This window comes from Lycorma delicatula, chromosome 6 (genome assembly GCF_047948215.1).
Source record: "Lycorma delicatula isolate Av1 chromosome 6, ASM4794821v1, whole genome shotgun sequence".
In the NCBI taxonomy this organism is placed as follows: domain Eukaryota; kingdom Metazoa; phylum Arthropoda; class Insecta; order Hemiptera; family Fulgoridae; genus Lycorma; species Lycorma delicatula.
The window spans coordinates 6006126-6016241 of record NC_134460.1 but is presented as its reverse complement, the minus strand read 5'-3'; positions in this window follow the sequence as shown (position 1 = coordinate 6016241).

The window sequence follows — 10116 nt, the reverse complement described above, 5'->3', positions numbered from 1 at the left end:
TCGCTCTACTGATATGTTGTAGGATGTTTTCGGTGGAAGAATAATTTTTAAAGAATTATAGCCACCAAGATCCCTTGATCTGACTAGGAATTGAAGACAAACATTACCAATATCATCCAATAAGTAGACAAAGTACAATTAACATGAATAGCCATAACATGGTCAATAAATAGATGGACATCATTTTCAACACCTTTCGTAAATTATGTGTTTACCAATAAAATATTATATATAGACTAAACTAAGTGACTGGGTCTCTTTTAAGTTGAACACTGTGTGCGGGGGTACCAACTGAATTGGTACCGTTTAATAGTTTCAATTCCTTATTGCTCTTCCTGCTCAACCTGGTGTAATCAGCTATTGCTTTCAAGAACTTCATTTCCGTCGAATTTTTAAACTATCTCTCTTTTTGTGTAACACAGGTCTTACTAACATACATCAATGCAAGTGCCTTGTATTGTTTCATTCTTGTTTTGTCATTTAAAGTTCTATGAACAGTCCAGAGTTATGCAGTAAACTTGTTTAAAACAAATTCGTCTATGAAATTCACAACATTGCTGGACCGATTGAGGGGTGCTGTTCAGGCTAAACGTCCACATCTGGCTGAAATGAAAGTACTCTTTACCACGGTGCCGCACACACGCTTGGGTTGTTGCTGTAAAACTCCATGACATACGTCTCGAAATGCTTCCAGATTAACCGCGTACGGTTAGAAGAGTTAGTAAGTGTATTTTTAACAGAACAGAAATTTTCACAATGAATTATAATTTTTATAACTATTATTTGTAGATATTTTTTAAAAATTTAATGATTTCAACAAACCATGCCAAGGAAGTAATTGTAACATATCTAAATTAAAATATAGAATTGAAAGTTTTGTTAAAAAATGAACGTGTGAAAAATGTGAACTTAAGTGTTTACAGCGCTAAAGGTGCTTTTATAACTGTTTTTTTCAGAAAAGTTTTTCAAAAAACTTTATTATAAATGATCATTTTAAGTGTGGAGACAACTCCAAAAATAATTTTCTTCAAATTTTAATTTTGATAAGGACAGTTGGGTTAACAAACCATACTCAATTGAAATGATTGTCCGTAATTTATCATTAAACGCTCAAGAAGAATTTTACGAGTTATCGAGCGACATAAATTTAAAACTGAATTTTCCTAAAATCGTTAAAATTAATTTTAACTCGGGATTAACACAATATCTATTACGTTCTGAAATGTGCCAGAACATATTTTTATCATTCTATACAACAAATTTATGCGAAACGGAATTTCAGCATTGATAAATTAATAAAATTTAAAAAAAATTGGTCAACTCCACAAAAAGGTTGATGAAGGTCTACGTACTACAGTGTCAAATATTCTTCCGAGATTTACGTCTTTCTGTAAAAGTAAACAAGCACACCCAGCTCATTATCAATATTTGGCTTTGCGTTTAATACACGTTACATTCGTATAAAGACCGAATAATTACTTTTTTCGATTTATTAACGGCAAATGTTTTATACCCATTCCTAGTTTATATATTTCTATATTCAGCGTCGCAGAAATATTTCTTCTGGTAAAGTGGGATCGCCAAACGTAAAAGTTTGAGAAGCCCTTCTCTATTGTACATAGAATATTTTTCGCCAAGACTTTACAAGCAGTGGCGGCTCGTAGCTAAAATTAGTCGGGGTGCTGTTCCAGAAAATTTTTTTCTGAGCCTTTTCAAGGCCATGGTTAAAGTATTCTGTAAAATAAAAGAACTGAAAAAATGAATCAAATAGAATATCTGAAAGCAGTTTAATAATCTAATTCTACGCTTTATCACATTCAAGAATATGGTACACAATGTGCTTAAAACCCGTATTTGGTTAAACCAAATAAATAAAATGTCAGCACAGATATTTTTTAGTATTTAATAAAACTAACTTAATAAAATGTTTGCTTAAAAACAGTATAGTTCATTGGTGCTTAATTTAAATTTCTATGTACACAGAACAAATACAGACTTTTTACTAATTACCTTTTCTTTCACCCTTTCAGCGTGTTTTTGGACAGATTTGGCGATCTGCTTTGCGCTTGCTTCTGAAAAAAACAACTAAACCACTTTCATATTCCTTCCATTGACTAAACTAGAAAGGGTAACAAACAAGGAACGTTCCATATATACGTGTACTAAAAAAAAACTACCTTCCACCAGCACAGGGAAGTGCTACGGTCGGCACTGCAGGAGCAACAGTGGTCTCTCTCCCTTACAGCCTTCTATGTTCGCATGCACACAACAACCAAACACCATGATGCTGAAACTGTGAAGCACACAGTTCCATACAAAGATTTTTGTATCGTTTTCATAAACTGGGGGATGTCTACTGACATTAAGCTTAAAGATTATACATTGTACAAGTATAAAGAAAAAAAGTACTCATTACATTAAATGTTATCGATAATATCTAATAGAAAGAGGGGGTGCTGCAGTTCCACAGTGCTTATAAACGAGCTGCCACTATTTAAAAGTGCATGAATCAGGCATAAAACCATGTTCTTCTGTTTGATAAAAATAAGTATCAATTAAGTTTCATATTGAAATGATTGAAAAAACAAATTATTCTGAAATATAAAATTTGGCATAAAAAGTTAAAATAACCGATGAATTATTTGATTGGCAGTGATATTGTTGAGAAAACAAAAAAAATAATTTAAGTTTACTTTGAAAAAACCCATAAAAAAATTGTCAAATACGAGAATTACTTTCATTAATGAAAATGATTGTCGTTAAATATTGTAAACTTGAAAAATACTACATTCCATTGAAATGCAATGGGTTGGTCTAGTGGTGAACTTGTCATCACAAATGAGCTGATTTCAAAAGTCGCTAGTTCTAAGGTTCAATTATTAGTAAAGGCAATTACATTTATATGGATCTGAGTAATAGACTGTCGATATCGTGGTTCTTTGGTGGTTGGGTTTCAATTAACCACACAGAGAGATTGCATAAGACTACACTTCATTTACATTCATAAATATGAATCTCTGAAGTAATAGCTTATGGTGGTTCCATAGGTTAAACAGAAAAAGATTCCTTTGAATTTCAAAATCAATTGAAATCTTAATAAAAATACAAAATGCCGAAGAAGAAAGGTAAAGAGTGGAAGAACTAAGTACAAGATCTAAACATGGCAGTGTGATCCAAACATCCTACTAAACGCCATCAATGAATATTAATAACACGGTACAATGACATGACCAAGCTTCCAAGAATTAGTGCTTTACTAGTGTATCAAAATATTTTAAAGAAGTAGGGAAGAATAAACTGTCACTGAATAATTTTCTTTAAAAATAAAGTTCGGTTTCTCTATGAACACCCTTGTACAAATTAAAAACAAGGCTGGAATGTATGTAAAACATATAATTATATAAAATATACGTGGGCTGGCTTCCGTAGCACAATTGGTAGCCTCAGCCTTTCATATGGAGGTCCTGGGTTCTAATTCTGGTCAGGCATGGCATTTTGACACACTACAAGATTGCCACTCATCTCATCTTCTGATGTAATACCTAACAGTGGTCCTGGAGGCTAAAAAATTATATATGTCAACATTAAAAAGAACATTTATTAAACCATTTTAAAATGATATGATCTAAAAGAAGTTGGATTACCAAATGCAGATATCAAGAGTAGTTCAAACAGCTTACAGGTAGATAATTACTTTACCTATTATGTTAGTCACCTAGGAAGAAAATTGTGAAAGGCTTCAAGTGCAAAAAAAAACTGAATTTAAAAAGAAACTACACAGTAAAACAGTTATTGAATAAAATCAGAAACAGGATAACAAACTTTAAAAAACATCAAGAAAAAAACTTAAAATCCAGTAAGAACTATCATATCAAGAGGTATAAAGAAAACAAAAGCAGAAATGATAGAACCATAATGATATGAGTGGGGTGGAGAGCCCCATCCCAAAATGTTTGCTTTTGAATATTTGTTACTTAAAAATAAGAAATGCTATGCAACAAATTAATGAGGCTGAATACATATTTTTAATTACTAAGTTATTTAATTACAAATAAAAAAATATTAGTTACATATATTAACTGTTTATTATTTATACTATACTACAATTAACAATAGTGGTAGTGTGTAAGTGAATTAAATCATGTTTATGTTTTGCTGTTTAACAAAATATTCATTTAATTTTTGAAGAGATAAATGTTACAGATAAAAGGTTATAAATTGTGTACCCATCATCCAATTTCATAAAAATAGCATCTTTCAGGTGATAATTCTGCTATATTCACTGTTAAATCCATTGTTTCTCATTTATTCAATCAGCATAATAGTTGACACTTTACATTTTAAAGCTGTTTTGAAAGTTTAAAATATTTAACCGTTTTGTTACTTTCTACTGTGTTATCATTTACAGAAATGATTAAATATTTCTCTGCAAATTTCAGAATCTACAAGTACATTTTCAAAACAAGTTCATGCATTAAAATTTCTCCTTATTGCATTCTCTTTAATGCCAACAAACTTTTATACTAACAAAAATTAAATTCATATCATAAGGTATAGTTTTAACAGCTATACTTTTATCACTGCTATAAAGATTTCTCTGGCCCCTTTGTAAAGTAAAATTTTTACTAGCATTGGCTTAAGTTTTTTAAATCTATCTTGTGATATAATTTAATCACAGCTGCTACAAATTGCCCAATAAAGTTTTTGTAAAGAATTTTCCATATCTCAGAAACCTCCCAATTTTAGTTATATCACAGATATCATGTTAGCCAGTAAAAAAAATTGTAACGAGTATTCTTCCAAAATTTAGTTGGATGGATAAGTGGGTGCATTGTCTAAGATTATTATTTGTTTGTTTTCTTTATCAGAATTAAGTTTTATGAAAGTAACATTTTTCTTAAGAGTTTATTTTCCAATAAATACATTGGGAATTTTATGTTTACTATGCAAGTTAATAACTAACTATACTTATATGACTATTGATTTTCTGCCCAGGAGTGATCAATTCATGTTTAGATGCTAGATCTTCAAAGCAAACTCCCTGTTCCAAAATAGGCAAAAACCGGTTCATAACATCAGCCACTGAATCATATGAAACCTATTATAATTTAGAATTAAGGGTACATTATGGTACAGAAAAAATTGACATTGATACCTACTTCTTGTACAGTAATTTTATAACATTCATTTTTTGAATTATAAATTAATCAAAACATTGGTAGATAGGTTAATTAATTTTTTAGATCAGTAGAATTTGGATATTTGAAGTTCTGTTTTTGTAATGATGAATTAATTCACAAAGTTGGCTTTTGAAGCTTGTATGTGGGAATATGTTACATTTGAATTTTGTAGGTTATGAAAAATGTCATATCTGACTGAAATTAAAATCTGGAATCACTGGATTCCAAGACCAAGATGCTACTACTTCATTATGTAGATCGGTATCAATGTGATATATTCCCCAACTGAGCAGATATAGGGTATAGTACACTTTTTTAACAGGGAAGGGTATTTTAATTTTGTTGGTTTACATTATCTAGTCCAGATTTTCTTAGACTCATTTACTTATGAGAAAATCAGTTCCGGTGACAATTTAAATTGATAGCAACCGCTTAATCCAAAGGTTAATTTGAATATGCACACTTGGTTGGGGAAACCAAATTACATGAGTTATCAGGTAGTTTATTAGATACAGAAGAAAATTTGTACCCCTGCCAGTTATTGATTATCTCAATGTATTTAACAAATTAGCAAATGATTTTAAACATTCTTAAAAAATTTATCATCATACTGTCTTGCTTGTAAAAATAATAGAGTAAACATTCCTTTTTTTTTACGCTCTTCTAATAAAGGATGAACACTATTTTCTTTTCTTTTGTTTTTTTATTATTTTAATATTTGTTAGTAACTAAACCTATTTCCTCAACATGCATTTTCCCGAATGGTTTTTGTAATACTGACAAATTCTGAGTAGCTAAGACTCACTTTTGGTCTCCTGCCAACTGATTGCCTACTGCATAACCAAACCTATAGCAGTGATGTACAAGAACATACGAGATACCAGTCTGAATTCTAACTTTCTTATTTTAGAGAGGTAGTTTCTATGATGAATAAAGTGAGCGACACTTATATTGCTAAATAATATCTAAATATATATAAAGGTGGAGCAGAGGAAACGCATGTTTTTTACTACTGAACAACTTCAGTTGTTTTAATTATAGAAAAAAAGGTTACATTAAATATTTTTATGGCATTTTTTAAATCAACATACCTTAATTAGGTTTGTAAAAGAATGTGAGTAAGATGACGTCCTTCTTGTTGACGCAAATTCAGAGCCTCTATGCAAAGCTTTGTACAGCTTTCTCCAACATTTCATTCGATACAGGTTCAATTTCTTGATGAATGGAAATTTTTAATTCTTCAAGTGCGTAGTTGTTCATGTATACTCTTGATTTCACAAAGCCCCACAAAAAGAAGTCAGGAATCAATAGATAGGGAGAGTATGAAGGCTAAGAAACATCGCCGAATCATGAAATGACATGTGCAGGAAACATTTGTCGAACCACTTCAGTGTTCTCACCATGTGAGCTATGACCATCCTGTTGGAAACACATTTCTCTTGTGTTCACCTGATGCCTTTCCAGTTCTGGAAACAATAAGTTGTTCTAACATGTTGATGTCACTACAACTGGGGTTTCCCCCTCTTCAAAAAAGTAAGAACCAACAATCCCTATCTTGCAGACACTGCACCACACTGTTACTTTTGAGCTGTGGAGAGGTTTATGGTGTAGCTCACATGGGTTCTACAATGCTCATTACCAACAGTCCAGTAGATTAACATAACCATTTAGCTTTGTCACTCATCATTATTAGGGCGTTTAGTATTCATTATGCCACGAAATTCTTTGCATTGCATAAAATCCCTTTCAGTTAGCTACTGGATGATCATTATTCTATACGGGTGAAATTTGAGATCACCGTGCATGATGCGATGAAGCGAACAACTAGCGACAGTACTGTAGGTACTGTTACTAGCCACAGTACTGTACTCTATGAGTACGGTAGGTTACTGTATGTAGTGGCTGGCCACAAGCATGTATAGGAAATTAAAAAAAATTTGATGTTATTGAGAATGCTTAATTTTTAATATTTAATTTTTTACTGCATATTTTACATTATATATGTGATAAGTTTAATTTCTTAATGTGTTAATCTTTAAGTTTTTAATTTTTTGATCAATTAATGATGAGGGAAAATCCTCAAAACGCACTTTTGATGTACAAATGAAGTAATATAGTAAGGTAAGAAATAATATTAGATTCTGTATTGTGGTGGATTGCTGAGTTTTACTTTTAGTTTTTAATATATATATATATATATATATAACCAAAATACTACTTTAGATTAATATTAATGCTCATGAACTTATATTTAAAGTAAAAAATACATAACCAAGAGTACATAAACATTTTAATTTTTTTTAATATTCTTATTATCAAAAACATATCTCCAAAGTGAAATTCAAAATAACACCAAATATTTATTAGTAAGTTGAATAAGGAAAGGCAAAATCGTGTTTCACAACAATGACTGTTGTGAGTAGCCCATCTCAAGAGATGGGCTACTCACAACAGTCTAATTTAAATATGACAAAAAGAGCTACATTTGAGCAGCACTCATTATGGGTTTGAAATAAGGACCTTCGAAGAACATTGAATAATTCTGAAGTATATTATCAGAGGAGAATTAGATTGAATAAACAGCACTACAAAAGTAATAAATGATAAGTGGGAAAAATTTAACTGAAGCAAGCATAATGATTTAATGGTTAATATTCTAATGGAAGGAATATCTATGGAAGAACTGTGGGAAAGAGAAAGGTCTTGGCTACAATACCAAAGATGTTAAGAGATGAAAATTATGAGAATGAAGTGAATGACAGTCAATAAGATGAAGCCATTACCGATTGGACAGCTGTCGACAATCATTAGAATGATTTAAAAGAAGACCAGTTACTCATTGAAAGAGTTTTTCTATTTATTTTAACGAGGCTAATGCAGTTTTATTTTACATTAAATAAAATTGTATAAAAAATCAAATTAAAAAATATATTACAACACATAAATTCTATGAATACAAAAAATTAACACACCTTAATAATTACAGTAATAAACTACAGAAAAATTGAGATCATAAAACATTAAGTACATAATTAAATAACACTGGTCTGAATGCTTATTAATAGCCATTATGTGAATGTTTTACTTTAAATTAGGCATCGATTACAGAAGAAAAAACCTACTGGATATAAAAGAAATCAGCATTCATATATAATGTGTAATTACAATACTACTTTCGTTGCGATATCAATAAATTTATAATCATATTTAATAACTTCTCTATAATATATAACTAATATGTAATTGTTATTATTATCATCTTTATTATTTTTTAATTTTATTATTACATGGCACAATTAAGACTCTCGTTACTAATATAATAACTATTATAAATTAGAAAATTTAACTACTTCATGTAAATTGACACGATTACTAAGTACACACAGTAACTGGTTTATAAATTAGTCTGAATAATTAGTACCTTTAACCTAGTTATAATAAATACCATCAAAATGTTTTTGGTATTTTTTCAAGATGTAAGCCTTATTTTTAACAAATTAATGTTCTTAAATAAAACACATTTTACCTCGGTTCAAAGATAAGAATGAAGCATAGTGGTCAGTCAATAGGAATGTAAATTTAATTTATAAAAGTGATTATATAAATTCTGAATTTCATTTTCAAAACATGTTCCATATTACAGACAATTTTACTAAATAAATTTTATTTTTTTCACAAGTGAAAATAATAACTCTTTGTTTGACGGACCAGGAAATTCACAAAAACTGTTATGGGCCATATGTGGAAGCTAGATTGTAGCAAAACAAAGACGAAAATGATTAACGATGCAATCCTAGAGGTTTTGAAAAGTAAAAATTTTAAGTACGGTTAAATAATGTATAAAATTAAATCAATGTATGCTAAAAAGAATGAAAAAAATAAAATATAAAAATTTGTTACAATTTCAAAATGTTGCCATAAGTGCCCAAGAGTGTATGTTCAAAATTACATCCAATTTCTTAATCACTTACCAGGTTTCATTAAAGAACCTGACAGTAATTTTTTTTTTCAAGAACAAATTAAAATATTGGTTAGGTTATTCCAATATAAAAATCTGAAATTTTTTTTCTTTAATTGTACATTTGTGTTCATGCTAATTCATAGACATTTTTTCTTAAAGAGTTTATTTTTTTAGGTTCATATTATCTTAATCTACGTAAGTTATTTTTACAAAAGTTAAAATAGTACTTGAGCAAGCACTTTGTTATTTGTGCATAGGCAATCACAAATGCATCTGAAAATTAACCAACACAATAAGTAAATATGCAATACAATAAAATAATTTTTCATAACAAACACTTATTTAAAACTTTTTACATTATTTAATCATTTCCTTTATGCAAAGGTACTCCTCCCCTAGTACAGAGATACCTAATTTTTTCCAAATTCATATAATAATATTATTATAATGAGTGCAATTTAGGATAGTAATTTGAATTTATAGTGGTGAATACAGATACATAATTTTTTTGTAGTGAAAACCTTAAAACCTAAAGATATATCTAATTACATCAAGCAAAAGGTTTGTTTGAAAAATAAATTTTTATTATTCGATTTCTCAAAGCCCACAAAATTCCACCAGAGGTAATAGTAAAGTAAATTGATCTTGAGTACATTATTTTCCCAATTAAATTCAACCTGATAGGTTTATACTGCAGGTGATAATATTGGTAAGGTATTAATGCAAACTACTGAGATTTAAAAATGTTTGATTAATTATGATGAATGATGGTGGCTTCAACAAAAAAAAAAAAGAATAAAATTCTTGCAAGTGGATGAAATGGAGGAAAGAAAGTATAACTTAAATTTTCCTAACATGACACCGTTGGTATTTTATATATAAAATATAAATAATGAGAGTTCAGCTTACCAACAATTATAAAATGTTTAGATCTATTCAAGCGCTTTCGGACCTTCATCCATCCTCAGGAATATC